This window comes from the organism of the source record quoted next, unplaced genomic scaffold (genome assembly GCF_019419815.1).
Source record: "Pyrus x bretschneideri cultivar Hongxiangsu unplaced genomic scaffold, Pyrus_bretschneideri_v1 Contig77, whole genome shotgun sequence".
Taxonomy (NCBI): Eukaryota; Viridiplantae; Streptophyta; class Magnoliopsida; order Rosales; family Rosaceae; genus Pyrus; species Pyrus x bretschneideri.
Genome location: NW_025999817.1, coordinates 358,167 through 372,125, shown reverse-complemented (window position 1 = coordinate 372,125; position 13,959 = coordinate 358,167).

Sequence of the window (13,959 nt, the reverse complement as noted above, 5' to 3'; positions counted from 1 at the left end):
TTCCAGAAGAACATTGCTGAGTTTTAGAGACATTTAAGATAATCAATATCATGTTGAAACCCCTAAAGAGAATGGTTCTGAATTTCTTTGTATCATTTCTTACAAATATGGCCGAAAGCATATTCACAAGAAGTTGGAACATCTCTTGAGTGGGTTGTACATAACAATCATTCGAGTCATAGAGACACATAATGTGGCTGGCCATAGTGCTGGGTTCCAGGACACTTTGCTGCTTTGACATGATTGAATGAAACATCCCAAACGAGATATGATGCGCCGTATCCTCAAAGCATCTCATAGGCATCACTTGAAATCTTATCCCGGGCATTCGTTTTGCAAAACATGTTCTTTTGGGAAGTTGAACATTCAACCCTCAATTACAAAGATTATTCACGACCCCCCTAAATTTCTTCAGAGGATTTTGTGAACCTATCCAACCAACATACGGACCATTTAGACACTTTATGGTGTTGGTTGATGCATCGACACGATGATCATATGTGTGCTTGTTGTCCATTCATAATGCTGCATTTGTGAAACTCCTAGCACAAATTATTAAGCAAAGGGCTCACCACCTTGATTATCCAATCAAGTCGATTCGACTGAATAATGCTGGAGAGTTTACGTCACAAACATTTGACGATTATTGCATGTTTGTTGGGATTGAAGTTGAACATCATGTACCCCATGTTCACACCCGAAACGGCTGGGCAGAAGCTTTCATAAAGTGCCTTCAAACAATAGCACAGACTTTGGTTATGCGAATCAATTTGCTGGTATCTGCCTAGGGCCACGAAATATTGCACGCAGCTATGTTGGTCCGCTTTAAGCCCACCACTACCCAACCTTATTCATCGTTATAGTTGGTTAATGGATACGAGCCTAACGTCTCGCATTTTGTGTTTGGGTGCGTAGTCTATGTGCCAATAATTCGGCCACTACGTACCAAAATGGGTCATCAGAGAAAAATGGGAATCTATGTCATTTATGATTCACCATCGATTATACGCTATTTAGAGCCCTTAACAGGAGATCTCTTTATCGCATGTTTTGCGGATTGTCACTTCAATGAAATAGTCTTCCCATCGTTAGGGGGAGATATGATCACTAACGTTCCTGTAGAACGTCGCGAATTGTCGTGGATTACTTTCATTATGTCTCATTTAGATCCTGCACGCCTCAATTTGAAACTGAAGTGCGACGCATTCTAGATCTTCAAAGCATTGCTCAAAGCATGCTGGATGCTTTTACTGATCTATTGAAGGTGATGACATGGCATATACTCGCTGCAAACGCACCTGCAAGGATAGCCGTGCCAATTATACGCCGTAACACATTTATGGAAGGCCGAATCATCCCCAAGGGTGGGGCGGCCTTACCTCCCACACGGCAAGGTACACTGGCGGCTAGCCAATCACCTCCTCCTACCCTGAAGTGTGGCAAGCCTCCTGGTTCAAAGGATTCATAACCCCGGAAGAGGAAAATGGTATAAACTAGTGAACCTAGTCTGAATCTGACCATTGCTTACTCATCCGTTCTAACACATGAGGTTATTCTAGATTACAATGATGCTTCAAATGAAACATGCTGACCTCTAAAGAATCGTGAAATTTTGGTCCATTACGCAGTAGTAGATGAGGTTTGGAATCAGAATGAGATGATAGTCGATGATGCATTCACGTATACCGTTGCTTCCGATCTCATGCTTAGCGATGACATTGAACCATGCTCCGTTGATAAATGTTGACATAGAATGAATTGGTCAAACTAGAAACAAGCAATCCAAGTCGAACTCGATTCGCTCACGAAATGAAAGGTATTTGGACCCGTAGCTCCTACTTCACAACATGTGAAGCTTGTGGGCTATAAGTGGGTTTTCGTGAGGAAGCATAATAAAAAGAATGAAATAGTGCAGTACAAAGCATGCCTCGTAGCACAAGGCTTCTCTTAACGTCCTGGGATTGATTACGAGGAGATGCATTCCCCCGTAATGGACGTCATTCTGCTACCTTATCATTTTGGTAGTTTATGAAAAACTGAATATGTAGCTTATGGACGTGGTAACTGCATATCTTTATGGGGTTCTAGATATATAAATGTACATGAAAGTTCTAGAAAGACTTCCATTGACTGGTTTAAATAGTTCTAGACCATGAAATACTCTCTCGATTAGATTAAGGAGGTCACTCTACATATCGAAACAATCTGGGCAGATGTGGTATAACCGTCTGAGTGAATATTTGACAAGTTAGGGTTATGTGAACAACGAACTATGCCCATGCATGTTCATTAAGAAGTCACATTCTGGATTTGCAATCGTTTTAGTCTATGTCAACGACATGAACCTCATTGGAACTCTCACAGAGCTTGAGGAAATTGCCACTCACTTGAAATGGAAATTTGAGATGAAAGATCTTGGGAAAACTCTATATTGTCTTGGCCTAAAGATCGAGCATTGTTCGGATGGAATCCTAGTACATCAATCGAACTACACCCAGAAAGTGTTGCATCGTTTTAATGAGGATAAAATGAAGCTTTCGAGTACTCCTGTGGTCATTTGGACTCTAGATGCTAAACAAAATCCCTTCTGCCCGAAGAAGGATGAGGAAGAGATTTTGGAGCCTGAAGTTCCATACCTAAGTGCAATTGGTGCTTTATTGTACTTGGCTCAATGCACTAGACTCGACATCTCCTTCGTTGGTAATCTTTTGGCTAGATACAACAATGCACCTACACGTAGACACTGGAATGGTGTTAAAGATATTTTTCGCCACCTCAAGGGTACTACGGATTTGGGCTTATTCTACACCCACAAATCTTTGAGAAGAGTTGCCACCCCACTCGATCCTCGGGTTGATTCTTGCCTCGTTGGTTACGCAGATGTTGGTTATTTGTCTGGCTCTCATAGGGCACATTCTCACATAGGTTATGCCTTTACTGTTGGAGACACCGCTATATCATGGAGGTCTACCGAGCAAATGCTAGTTGCGACTTCTTCGAACCATGCTGAGATTCTCGCCCTGCATGAAGCCTCGTGAGAGTGCTTTTGGCTGATAGCAGTTATGGAACATATTCGAAGCATTAATGGTCTTTCTTCCGTTGTTGACCTTTCTACAACGATCTTTGAAGACAATGCAGCATGTATCGAGTAGTTAAAGAAGGGATACATCAAGGGAGACAACACCAAGCACATAATGCCGAAGTTCTTTTACTCTCACCAGTAACAACAACATCAAAACATTGAAGTCAAGCAAATTCGTTCCCAAGACAACCTGGCTGACCTCTTCATGAAGTCATTGCCCAAGTTTACTTGTCAGAAGCTCGTCCAAGGAATCGGTATGCGTAAATTATCTGAATTGAATCTCTTGTAGTCTTATTTATAATTTATGTCTAACTCAAGGAGAGTATCATGAAGCATACTCACTTGATCTTAATGTACTTTTTTTCCTACGATTAGGAGCATTTTTCCCACTAGGCACCCATCCTGGGATGATCATACTCCGTTGAGTTCACTACTTTCGTCCTGTTTGACGTTTGTTTTAGACATTATGCATACTTCTCACTTTTCTCCTTAGTCTATGAGTTTTCCCCATGCCTTGGGTTTTACCATAGCGAGGTTTTGTGAGTTTCACTACCAACGTATACTTACTTTACTTGTGTTTAAAACTCGCGTTCACCCTTTATGCCAACGACTTCATCAATTGTTCTACCTCATCTGCTAAAGATTTGATGCGACATTTTGTTTGAGTATTTACACACTTAAAGGGGAGTGTTGCAGTCTTATCAGATTAAGAATGTGATTGTGTAAATCCTAGTATATCTAGGGGTATCTTGTAGTTACCTATTAGGAGTTGATTACCTATTAAGAGATGTAATCCTATAAGGGTAAGGATTCTACCTTTCCTACTACAATAAATAAAGGTATAAGGGAGTGATACAACACATACCTCAGAATTAAATCTCTCTCACTCTTTCTCTCTTGTTGCCGCCGGCCCCCTCTCTCTTTATTCCTTAGATCGCTTAGTTAATTAGGCCTGCAACAAGAAATAATTTATCACATTAATTTTAGGGACTCCGATCAATAATTAAAAACCAACAAGGTTTTAGTAAAATAATATTGATAGCTAGGGACCACATCCAAAGTCTTTTTTTTTTTTTTCTCTTCATATATGCATGTGATATTTAACAATAAATTTATTTAACAAACAGAAATTGGATTTCAAATTTAGATGTAGAGGGAGGAGGATAGTGTTCTAGTCAACTTAACTTAGCCGAAGTTTGCAAATTAGTCTTTGATTTACCTTTTTATTTTTCGGGGTTAGAAAATTTGTTAATATTGGTATCATATAAATTGATCTGATAATTTATGGTGGAGATTCGAGAAAATAAAGTCAAGAAACGTGAACGAAAGAAGACTGGAGACTATCCGATAGTCATCCAATTCCGTTCAACACTTTACTTAGTTTACTTTTCTTAATTTCACATTGTGTGAATTATTTAGTACTAATGTGATTGTCATGCATTTCTTTATAATATTTCGATGGCTCTGCAGTCTACACACAAAACCGATCAAAATATTTGCATTCGTTAAAATAAGCAGCTAATTAACTAGTAATTTTGCTTTCCTAGCTCGCTTCTGTTGGCTCTGTCTGTGCGCTGATTTTGAAGGGGACGTAGTGACATTAGGCAAAAGATGGCCAAAGAAACAAGATACTAATTTGGCAATAAAAGATTATCCACTGGCTTCTACTATTTTATTGGTATTTAATTTTTTTTATTTCAGTATATTATGTTATTTCAGGATCTCTTCCTCTAAGACATATGTAACTCATTATTAGCTTATTTCGAATCAATAGCGGTTCCTTCAAAAGAAGAAGGAAGGGTACTGCTAGGATTTTATTTTTCTATTTTTCTTAAAAAAAATTGAGTCAGAAACAGTAATATTGAACCACAACGCAAGTAGAGTCTTGACTAGCCGAAACTTGTTAAGGTTGGTTATGAAGACCAAATGGGATCGAATTTAAATTTAAGGATAAATATCAATCTACTAACTTCAAGTTTTGTGGTTTTCAATATTTAGTATATGAAATTTTTTTCATCTCAAAGTCATACATAAAGTGTTAATTTTAGAACAGTCTCATACATCCGTTAGCCTGGCTGTTAAGTCTTCCGTTAACTGATGATGTGGCGTCCATGTGGACAATGACTGAGCACCACATGTTATTAACGGATCCACGTGAAAATAAAAAATTAAAAAAAAAATTAAAATAAATAAAAATATTAAAAAAAAAATCAAAATCCTAGAACCCCCTCCGTCTTCCCAACCCGACACCCCTCCATCCCCTCCACGGCTCCACCCTTCCATCCCCTCCACCCCTCCATCCCCTCCACCCGAGAACTCCTCCACCCCCTTTGTCTTCTCCACCTGAGCACCCTCTTCTCCCATCCCCCATCACCCATCCCTTGCCCACCCGAGCCACCCTTTCTCCGATCCACTCCTCCTTCTTCACCTCCCCGACCCGCCTTCTCCCACTCTCTATGACTCCAAGGTGTCCAATCCGCCTTTGTCGACGCCGAATCCCACGCTCTCCTCTTCTGTCTCTCTCGTCTATGGCTTTTTACCTTCTTCTGTGTTGGCCAAACAATCGTTGCTGATTGAAATCTTTCAAACCAACAAGACGACGAAGATTCTGAGAGGTTTTCGACGTCGACAATTCTCCCTCCTTTTTTTTTCGTCGGAGATTTTTTCTACTGTCAACGTCCCGGCGGTTCAGAAGGAGCTCCGAACTCTCACTTTTCGCCGGACTTGGAATGTAGAGGCTCGACCCTCGCCGCAGATCCTGAATTTTTCTCCGACGGCTGAGCTTCTGAAGGCTTGACAGATTCGAATTTCCAGAAGAGCAGAGTGTTTCTTCAGTTTTTGAGTCTGAGTGTTTTTTTTTTCGTTTGAAAAAAATTGGTGGGTTCGAACTGGTTCTGTGAGTAGAGAGATTAGGGTTTTGAGATTGGGAATTCAGTGTTGAATTGGAGCTGCTTGGGATTAGGGTTTTGTAGGTGGGTTTAATGGCGCGCTAGGGCAATTGAACCCCCCCTTGAATTGACTGAATTAAGAAAAATAAAAGAAATGGATTTGAACTTTGAAGTCCAGGTTTTGTTGTTGGGAAAATTTTATTTTGTGAAGATTTTCTATAGCAAACGTGGCAAGAAAGAAGCTTTCTTTTTCGGCTTTTCGGTTTCGAATTCATGCCTTCTTTATACGGTAAGAAATTTACGAAATGCACTTCATTTATGAGATTGATTGTTTCTGTTTTGTTGTTGTTTGTAAGGTTTGATTGAATTCTGTGAGTTGTATGCCTAATTTGGATGGTTAATGTGGTTTGTAGCATTTACTGAGAGCGTGAAGAGAATGTTTTTTTTTTTTTTTTTGCAAATTTTGCTTATTTTAGTTGAAGAAATTGATATGATTACGTTTATGGATTCAAAAGAGAAACTGAAGGAGGGGGTACATGCTTATATCTTCATCTATGGCATGCTTACGCCAGTGGCATGGTTCAAATGCCTCCGGAGAGAGGTGGAGAGCATGAGATTCGGGGCGGACGAAGGCGGATTGGACGCCCTGGATGAAGGAAAATTTGTGAAAAACATGTTCATTTAAGCAACATCAATAGCATGCAATTAACAATTAAAGGCGGAATCATGCTTGTATGCACTTAAAACAAAACATTTACCCATGAAATTCAAAGCCTAGTAGATAGGTGAATCAAGACTCAACTCAAAACAAAGTGAGTTGAGAAATCAATACCTTTGTAGATTCCTCTTTGCATAAGCAAAGGCTAATCACCCAAAGAGAGGGCCTTCATTCCTTGCATCTTAGATCCATGGATTTGGATGGATGAAAAGGTTTCTCCAAGTTCCCAAAATTGAGAACCTCTAAGTCTCCACACCAAGGTATATTGTAGAAGAAATGAGTGACCTAGAGGAAGTAAGATTGCTAGCTATTCTCCTCTAGATTGGCCGAATTTCCCAAAAAACATGGCACCAAATTTTAGCTCCAAAATTCATGCTCATATGAACTACATCTACAACATTTGAGATGGCAAATTTTCTAACAAAATTTACATTCAAAGAAGCAAGAATAAAGCTTGTAACAATTACAACATCTCATTCATACTCTGGCCAGAGATTCTAAATCATATCATAGAGTATTCTCCCTCAAACAGTTTGAAGGTTAGAGATCCCTTGTTGCGCATTCACTTGCCTCCATGGCTAAGTGGCTTGATGCGAGAATTACTTGACACTCAAATTAAACCCTCGTTTGACAATTGTAGTAGAATGGATAAGTGAGGGATCGTTCTAGACCGGGGATTAGGAGGGCTTGCTAAAACCTTCTAAATTGACTTAAAAACATAAAAACACAATATAAAACACTATTTAATGCTCGAAGAAAGCAAAACTAAAAATAAGAAAGATTAAGACTAAGACTTCAACGAAATAGGGGGGAATTGGATTTGGACGAATTTAAACTAAAACGTAAAAACAATATAAAATGTTAAACTAGACTCAAAGAATGTGAAATTAAACGTTAAAACACTAAGACAAACCAAAAGAATCAAAATGCTTTAAAAACACAAACTAAATTGATTTCTAACTATATTGCACATTAAAGCAAAAGAGGGATTGAGATTTGATGAAAATTGAAATAACGAAACAAGAATGTAATTGATGAAATAAGATGGTTGGTGAATTAGCTAGAGGTTCTTTCTCCACACATGATATTTATGCATATGAATCAATTTCCAGTTATTCCTTCATTGAATTATGAACGACAATGCCCCAAATTAACCGTGACATCACTAGTTAACCCTCAGATTTTCCTTATATTATTGGATTGGATGGCATCATTCGACAACCCAAAACATTCTCAAAAGTTCCCTACATGTCATCATAATAGAGATACAATCGAAGATCATTAAGAATAATGAAAACCATAAGCATTGACAAAGCACTTGCAACTATGACATCATGTTACTCATGCTAAGAATTAAACTTAACGCGATCGTGACAAGCGACCTTCACTACTTTCAAGTATAAGTTAGTAACGATTATGTGAAACCTTCTTAAACTTTAGCCACATATTCATGCATGCTAATTAAGTGTCGACCCTCAATCAACAAACACAAATAAGTTAATCATCAAATAGTTAAGCCAATTGCATTCACGAATCAAGAGTTCATAACCGGAATTCATCAATTCATATTACATAAATAATCATGGTATTGAAATCACCCCTAGCTAAAAAGGGTTTAGTTCCTCATAACTTTGAAATCAAAGAAACACCTAAACATTCCAACAACTCAAACGTGAATTGTATGAACGTTTAGGCCCTCTTATCTTCCATTCCTCATATTACAAAACAAAGAGAATTGAATTTAAACTTTGAAATCAAAGAAACACGTAAACATTCCAACAACTCAAACGTGAATTGTATGAACGTTTAGGCCCTCTTATCTTCCTCTTTATTGTGGCACAAGAACTAAGGGATGTTGTAGGTGTGTTGAATGGATTGGGGGATTATGGAAATGGAAGAAATGGAGGAGAAATGGAAGAAAAACTCACGGCTAGGGAGAAGATGGAAGTGTTTGTGGTGTGTTGTGTATGAAATGAGATGATGAATGAATGAATGAATGCAAGGGTATTTATAGGAGTAGTGGAGGGAACATATAGGGAGAGAATGGATGGGAGAGCATGTGAATGATAGCTAGGAGAATGATTAAAGGGGTGTGAATGGTTGGAAATGCATGTGGGTGAATTGGTGGTGCAATGATGAAAGAATAAGTGCATGTGTGTGTGTTTTGTGTTGGAATGAATGTGGATGCATGATGAAAAGTTAATAAATAATGCATGTAGGGTTAGGAAATAAAATCATAACTTAAAGGGGGGATGATTAAAGGATGTGGCTAGGTTGGAAAGGTGTGGAAGATGGATGGAATTAGGGGGAATGCATGGCAATGATGGGGAGTTCTTTGGTGATGAATGCAATGATGAAGAGTGAATAAATAATGCATGTAGGGTTAGCTAGGTTGGCTTTGTTTGGGTGCATGTGAGTTAAAGAGGGAGAATGTGGTGAAATGATGAAGTAGAAAGGTGAAAATGCATGTGAATGCATGTGAGTGCATGTGTGTGTGAATGGGTGTTTCTTGATGGTTTTGGGGTTGTGATGCATGTGAATGCATGTGGCTAAGGCTTGTTGATTGGGCTAGAGGTTTTGCATGGCTCAAAGGATTGTTTGATTGGGCTAGGCCCTTTGTTTTATGTCCAAAGTGCATACAAGGCTTTCAAATTCGTCCAACACTTTGGCTCCAAAAATATGCTATCCATTCCAAGCCCAATTTTGCTCCAAAATGCTCCAAAATGCATCTTTTTGCTTCCTTAGCCATATGAACCTAAAAACACACGAAAATGGCTTAAACTACTAAAACAACTATGAATTAACAACATAGATGCACGAAAACAAGCTAAGTAAGTCGCCTAAATATGCTCCTATCATGGCTTAACCCCAACGATGCCGTGGACACCCTGATAGAGTGACGTTGACATAATCAAAGATTAAGGACCTAACCACAAGACAACTGTGATGCCTCAGGTCAAAAGACTAATTTGCATTATCCCAACCATGAGTTCTCATGTGACATGAATATGAGAACTCTTCGTTGATCGTGTTCAATGAACTCATTCTCTATTGAGCACCTACGTACTTGTCTTGATGTCACACACACCAATGACTCGAGACTAGTCACTCTCCCTGAGAGAAGACATAGCACGTACTGATCTTAACGGACTGTCAATGCCCAATTGACAATCCTATGATCAGGAACGTTTAGGATGTGTCAACGAAAGAATGGTCTCATGAATCTAACTTCTTTAGATCACATTCTTCCAATCATATATTCCTTGGACTTATCGTTTAAGCATATAACATTTATATGAGACGGCTCAAACAATAATCTTTGCCCTTTACATTTAAACTACATTATTTTGAAATGAACTACATTAGTTTGAAATGTCCGTAAAGTATCATCATATGATTGGTTTTAGGGCACATTTCCAACACTGGAGTCGCAGGGAGAGGGAGAAGGTGGGTCGGGGAGGTGAAGAGGGAGGAGTGGGTTGGAGAAATGGTGGCTTGGGTGGACAAGGGATGGGTGATGGGGAATGGGATAAAGGGGTGCTCAGGTGGATGGGATGGAAGGGTGTCAGGTGGGGAAGACGAAGGCAGTTCTGGGAAATTTTTTTTTTAATTATTTTTATTTAATTAATTATTTTAATATATTTTTTGAATTTTTAATTTCCACGTGGATCTCTTAATAACACATGGCGTCCAGTCATTGTCCACATGAGCAACATGTCATCCACATGAGCGATATGTCATTAGTTAACGGATGTGACATCCCACATCGCCCAGGGGTGATCCTTAAATGTATATTCTCATCCCTACCTAGCGCGAGGCCTTTTGGGAGCTCACTGGCTTCGGGTTCCATGGGAACTCCGAAGTTAAGCGAGTAGCGCGCGAGAGCATTCCCAGGATGGGTGACCCATCGGGAAGTTCTCGTGTGAGTTCCCAGAAACAAAACCGTAAGGGCGTGGCCGGGGCTCAAAGCGGACAATATCGTGCTACAGTGGTGGAGCGGGCCTGGGAAGTGGTCCCACCCGGGCCGGGATGTGATAATTTGGTATCAGAGCCTAACCATGGTCGCATGTGTGCCGACGAGGACGTCGGGCCCCTAAGGGGGGTGGATTGTGACATCCCACATCGCCCAGGGGTGATCCTTAAATGTATATTCCTATCCCTACCTAGTGCGAGGCCTTTTGGGAGCTCACTGGCTTCGGGTTCCATGGGAACTCCGAAGTTAAGCGAGTAGCGCGCGAGAGCATTCCCAGGATGGGTGACCCATTGGGAAGTTCTCGTGTGAGTTCCCAGAAACAAAACCGTGAGGGCGTGGTCAGGGCCCAAAGCGGACAATATCGTGCTACGGTGGTGGAGCGGGCCCGGGAAGTGGTCCTACCCGGGCCGGGATGTGACATTGGCCCCGGATGTGACATTTAAATGTCACATCCCGGCCCGGGTGAGACCACTTCCCGGGCCCGCTCCACCACTGTAGCACGATATTGTCCGCTTTGGGCTTACCATTCCCTCACGATTTTGTTTTTGGGAACTCATGAGCAACTTCTCAGCGGGTCACCCATCATAGGATTGCTCTAGCCTCCTTCTCGCTTAATTTCGGAGTTCCTACGGAACCCAAAGCCAGTAAGTTCCCAAAAGGCCTCGCGCTAGGTAGGGATGAGAATATATATATATTTAAGGATCACTCCCTTGGGCGATGTGGGATGTCACAATCCACCCCCCTTAGGGGCCCGACGTCCTCGTCGACACACTCGCGACCAGGGTTAGGCTCTGATACCAAATTGTCACATCCTGGTCCGGGACGGATCACTTCCCCGGTCCGCTCCACCACCGTAGCACGATATTGTCCGCTTTGGGCTTACCATTCCCTCATGGTTTTGTTTTTGGGAACTCATGAGCAACTTCCCAGCGAGTCACCCATCATAGGATTGCTCTAGCCCCCTTCTCACTTAACTTCGGAGTTCCTACGGAACCCGAAGCCAGTAAGTTCCCAAAAGGCCTCGTGCTAGGTAGGGATGAGAATATATATTTAAGGATCACTCCCTTGGGCGATTTGGGATGTCACAACGGAGCCTTAACAGCTAAACCAACGGATGTATGAGACTGTCCCAAAATTAATACTTTAGGTATGACTCTGGGACGAAAAAAACTTCATGTACTAAATGTTGCAAACCACGAAATTTGATGGTAGTAAACTGAGATTTACCCTAAATTTAAAACACATTGTGCCAATTTTGTTAAGGTTGGGAGAAGTTTTCATATTTCTGATGAATTTTTTATTGATGCATCTACTAATAATTGGTTCCGAAACAATCTCCTCGGCAATTCATAATGGAGATTTATTTTTTTAAACTTGTTGGTTTCTATGGCATTGGCGAAACAAAAGTATTTTTGAACAAGATTTTGCTCTTCCCAATAATATCAATTCAATTATTATTGTCTACTTAAAAGATTGACTTCAGGCGAATATGGTTTATTCCATGAAGCCCCTTAGCACAAATACTTTTCTTCACTGGGGACCTTTTGAGGACTGGTAAAGCTTAATGTTGATGGGTGTCGCAAAGGGGCGGCCAATTTTTGTCCTAATAAACTCGTCGAAGGCATGGATCTCCGATTTTTGTACAAATATGGGTCAATGTGAGATTCTATGTGCTAAAGTTTAGGGTGTTTTTGTTGGGTGGGAACTTGTGTGGATAATAGAATTAATAAGATTATGGTGGAATCAGATTATTCACTTGCTGTAAAACTGATTTTAAATGCAAATGTGCATATTCACCCTCTGGGAAGTTTATTACAAAATTGTAGTACTCTTATGTAGCAAAGTTGGTCTTGTGAAAATGTTTTTTGCCTTGAAAATGTTTTTTGCCGAAGGATTGGATCATTTGGGATTATCATGCAATTTGTGTCCAATTGGAAGACTTTGAATGCAGTCTCTAGCCACTAGTATTCTTTGACTAAAACTTTATTAGTTTTCAATTTTTTATTAAAGTTCTTATACTTTTTCCACCTCATTATATTAGTATTAATGGATTTTCAAGTCAACTTTTTATTTTTTTAACTTAAAAATTGTATTATTTTCAAGTTAATTAATTTTCTCACTCAATTATCATAATTAATTGTCTAAATTCACTGTAATTATAGAAATTCAAAATTCTTATCTCCATTATCCAAATTCAAAGAAAACCAAATTATAACAAATAAGGATTTTTGTCTAACTAATTCGAAGTTCTCGATCACTCTGTTATTGCTCTCCTTTTTTCTTCTTTTTATTTATTTATTTTTTTTTTCTTTTTTGGGGAAAAAGTACCAAATCTTCTATATGATGCATTTGCAATGCAACAATGTAAAATAAGAGTGGTTAAAGAAATGGACCCATAAGCAAAACAATATTGTATCCATTAACTACAAAATGTTCCCATTTGGATGCCCTCCTCAATCATGATTAAATTTAAGGAAAATTAATGAAAAATGCTTGAAAACTTTGAGTTTTAACGATAAGGATAAAATAAAAGGTAAAGTGAATAGTGATAGGTTTGACTTTTTAGTGTAAAAATGTAATTTTTCTTTAAAATAAACAGTACCGCGGACTTTTTGTAAAACTCTCTTAAATTTACCCATTGATTGCAGGCTATGCTCATATTTTTTGAGAACGTTTTTTGTTGGACAATGGGCCGTTGATCAAACGAGTTCCTTCTAACACATAAAAGAACAATGTACCGGCCATATACTACACAGGCCAAATTCCAAAAGCAACCAAAAATAAATAAAATTTGCTTTGCATTTTGCACTAGAAATGTACCCATGTGACCCAAAAATACATTCAATTCATAAAAAAAAAAAATTCAATAAACAAGACAGAAAAAAGGTTAATAGAAGAATATAAACATGGGTACAATTTTTAATTATTATGTTTATGCATGCACCTCCTGTACAAATGTATCCGGAATGCGGAGTGGTAATACATGTCTCTATACAAATAATAAGATTCTTGAGTTAAAAAATCAATAACATAAAAAATAAAATTTTCCACCACTTGTATAATAACACGTAGTATATCACTTATGTTACAGGCACAAGGAAAAATTTCTCCTCGTATAAGGTGGGCCTTTTCAACAGCCATTTTATATTGATGACCAAGAATTTGACTTTTATTTTTTTATTTTTTTTTTATTAACGTACTAATAGTCCAAAGATGCGAGATGTTAAACACTAACTGATTTAGAAATCTTTTATATCGGAGTTGGATGAAGTTCACACTCTATTTGAATACATTTTGT